The sequence below is a fragment of the Nerophis ophidion genome, linkage group LG06 (assembly GCF_033978795.1).
Source record: "Nerophis ophidion isolate RoL-2023_Sa linkage group LG06, RoL_Noph_v1.0, whole genome shotgun sequence".
Classification (NCBI taxonomy): domain Eukaryota; kingdom Metazoa; phylum Chordata; class Actinopteri; order Syngnathiformes; family Syngnathidae; genus Nerophis; species Nerophis ophidion.
In genome coordinates this window covers 14,584,012-14,588,305 of record NC_084616.1, presented here as the reverse complement: position 1 = coordinate 14,588,305, position 4,294 = coordinate 14,584,012, and positions in this window count along the sequence as shown.

Below are 4,294 nucleotides of genomic sequence, written 5' to 3'. Positions count from 1 at the left end.
TGAAGAGGTCAGGGTCTTATTGTCTTCTCCGTGTTATTATTAGCAAATTATGGCAAATATTTACAACTATTGTGTGATTTATAGACAGAAACATAGTCCTCTATTTACTTGCTGTTTAAAAAAGTACCTTACTGCCACCTACAGGACTGGAGTTTAACTACTCAAGTATTATTAACTGTGACAAATGTAATGGTATTTTGCTTTCCTGCCTGATAATGACTTGGTTTCTGCTGGAAGGTATTCCTCTTGAGCACAGAAACACAGCAAAAGTTCATCATTCTTGTAGCGACACTACAGTAATCGCGCAACAACAGGCAGAGAGATGTTAAGTGTCACACTTTAGTCACACGGTTCCCCAAACTGCCTGACGCACAGGCACATTCCAACCTCTCAAATATTAAAACATCTTGTCACTGCAGAAACTTTTTGATTGCAGGTGGGAGCGCCTGTCAGTCTGCAGTGTGCCTTAGCACCACCTACAGGCCTGGAGTAGATGAACAACTGCAAATGCCTTACCGTGGCTCGTGCCTCGTCACCTACTGATGGTCACGTCACTATCAAGCACACAGGTGACAAGTTTAAAAAACGTCCGATGTATGTGCTTGTTGTGGTCTAGTGACTAATGCAACACTCTGCTTTCAACTGAGCATGGTGGGAGTCGGTATTAATAATGGACAAACTATTCAGCTGCACTCAGTCATGGAAACCCCCAAAGTATACCATAGATCAGTTTGTGATGCCCATGTTGCAGTCTAATTGTCATCAGGATTAATTACTCATAAAGTCAGCAATAGTGTAACTTTTTTTTTTAAGAGGCTCGTGCGGTGTTGTCTGTGGAACATGTGAACATCCTTCATTGTCGCAATAAACACAATGAGGCTAACATACAAATGATAATGTTCATGGATGACAATTTAGTCAAACTGGGAACACTACTTTGGATGTCCCTTTGAAATAAAAGTATAAAAGTTGACATATATGGTGGCTGAAACCGCAGTCAGTTTTCAGCAGACATGGTTTTAGCAAGGTCAAGGTTTTTTTATGTATCCAACACAATTTAAAAACATCCACACACATACCTACATGTGTATGTACATGTATATATACATATATATGTGTGTGGATATATATATAAATACACACACATATATAAAATGTATATATGTGTGTGTGTGTGTATAATAATGGATTAGATTTACATCGCGCTTTTGTGTTATTAGATACTCCAAGCGCTCACAGAGAAGTGGGAACCCATCATTCATTCACACCTGGTGGTGGTAAGCTACATTTGTAGCCACAGCTGCTCTGGGGTAGACTGACAGAAGCGTGGCTGCCAGTTTGTGCCTACGGCCCCTCCGACCACCACCTTCATTCATTCATCATTCATTCACCATTGTGAGCGGCACCGGGGGTAAGGTTGAAGTGTCCTGCCCAAGGACACAGTGGCAGCGATTTGGATGTCAAGAGTTGGGGAGCGAACCTGCAACCCTCAGGTTTCTGGCATGGCCGCTCTACCCACTACGCCCCCAAATATAATATATATATATAATATGTGTATATTATGTTTTTATATCATCCATCCATCCATCCATCCATTTTCTACCGCTTATTCCCTTTCGGGGTCGCGGGGGGCGCTGGCGCCTATCTCAGCTACAATCGGGCGGAAGGCGGGGTACACCCTGGACAAGTCGCCACCTCATCGCAGGGCCAACACAGATAGACAAACAACATTCACACTCACATTCACACACTAGGGCCAATTTAGTGTTGCCAATCAACCTATCCCCAGGTGCATGTCTTTGGAAGTGGGAGGAAGCCGGAGTACCCGGAGGGAACCCACGCATTCACGGGGAGAACATGCAAACTCCACACAGAAAGATCCCGAGCCTGGATTTGAACCCAGGACTGCAGGACCTTCGTATTGTGAGGCAGACGCACTAACCCCTCTGCCACCGTGAAGCCCCGTTTTTATATCAATCAATGATTATTTATATAGCCCTAAATCACTAATGTCTCAAAGGGCTGCACAAACCACAACCTCGGTAGAGCCCACATAAGGGCAAGGAAAACTCAACCCAGTGAGACGTCGGTGACAATGATGAGACTATGAGAAACTTTGGAGAGGACCGCAACCCCCCCCCTTCTAGGGCGGGGGTCGGGAATCTTTTTGTCTGTGAGAGCCATGAAAGCCAAATATCTTAAAATGTATTTCCGTGAGAGCCTTATAATATTTTTAACACTGAATAAAACTGTCAGGTTCAAACACTGATGACATCTATTAAACAGACAAGAAGCAAGGAATTAAAAAGAGACAGGATTCTATTCAGCTCAATAAAGAGAAACGCGCAGACCTGTACCCTTTTACAGTGCTGTCCCACGCTCTTGACAAGAGAATTCTATGCATCTTCTTTTATTTGGACTTTCCCTGATTAAAACAACTAAATGCATGCATTTTTAAGTAAGACCAACATTTTTAGAGTATAATAAGTCTCTTATTCTTTTTAATAACTTTGTTATTCTGAAGCGAACCAATAAAATATAAAAATACTTTTCACCATTAATGCAATTACTTGAACAGGTGCGGTAGAAACGAATGGATGGATTAAAATGCATGACAATGTTTTATATTTCGAATGTTTTTTTTAACACCGTGATTCCCAATGAAATTATTAATTACTTATCGTGTTAAGCAACGTCAGCTAAGATTTATCTGAGAGCCAGGGGCAGTCATCAAAAGAGCCACATCTGGCTCTAGAGCCATAGGTTCCCTACCCCTGCTCTAGGGGAACCAAAAGCAATGGATGTCGAGTGGGTTTATATGTATATTATACATGTATATCTCTGTGTGTGTGTATATATATATATATATATATATCAATGTTTATTTATTTAGCTCTAAATCACAAATGTCTCAAAGGACTACACAAACCACTACGACTACGACATCCTCGGAAGAACCCACATAAGGCCAAGGAAAACTCACACCCAGTGGGACGTCGTTGACAATGATGACTATGAGAACCTTGGAGAGGACCACAAATGTGGGTAACCCCCCCGCCAAAAGCAATGGATGTCGAGCGGGTCTAACATGATACTGTGAAAGATCAATCCATAGTGGATCCAACACCGCCGCGAGAGTTCAGTTCAAAGCGGATCCAAGACAGCAGCGAGAGTCCCGTCCACAAGAACCATCCCAAGCGGAGGTGGATCAGCAGCGTAGAGATGTCACCAACCCATACACAGACGAGCGGTCCATCCTGGGTCCCGACTCTGGACAGCCAGTACTTCATCCATGGCCATCGGACCGGACCCCCTCAAATAGGGAGGGGGGGGCGGAGGAGAAAAAGAAAAGAAGCGGCACATCAACTGGTCTAAAAAGGAGGTCTATTTAAAGGCTAGTGTATACAAATGAGTTTTAAGGTGTGACTTAAATGCTTCTACTGAGGTAGCATCTCAAACTGTTACCGGTAGGGCATTCCAGAGTACTGGAGCCCGAACGGAAAACGCTCTATAGCCCGCAGACTTTTTTTGGGCTTTAGGAATCACTAATAAGCCAGAGTCCTTCGAACGCAGATTTCTTGCCGGGACATATGGTACAATACAATCGGCAAGATAGGATGAAGCTAGACCGTGTAGTATTTTATACGTAAGTAGTAAAACCTTGAAGTCACATCTTAAGTGCACAGGAAGGAATATATATATATATATATATATATATATATATGTATATATATATATATATATATATATATATATATACATACATATATGTGTGTATATACATATATGTGTGTATATACATATATGTGTGTGTATGTATGTATATGTATGTGTATATATATTTATATATATATATATATGTATATATATGTTGTACAAAATAAGCACTATGAATGCAATAAAACAAAGAATATTCATTTAAATAGAAAATAAGTATTAATAAAAACATAAAAAATGTCCATGAATATGTACAGCTCAACTTGTTGGGAACACCAGTGTTAAGTAAGTTTGTTTATACTGAAGATCCATCCATCCATGTACTACCGCTTCTTTTTCAGCAGATAATATATGTAATAGTGAATGTGAGTGTGAATGTTGATCGCCCTGCGATGAGGTGGCGACTTGTCCGGGGTGTACCCTGCCTTCCGCCCATGTGCAGCAGGGATGGGCTCCAGCACCCCCTGCGACCCCATAAGGGACAAGCGGTAAAAAATGGATGGATGGATATTTTATATTTCATGTTCCTATACACCACATTGGATGTTAGCATTTTAGCATGCTAGCTAGTTTTCAC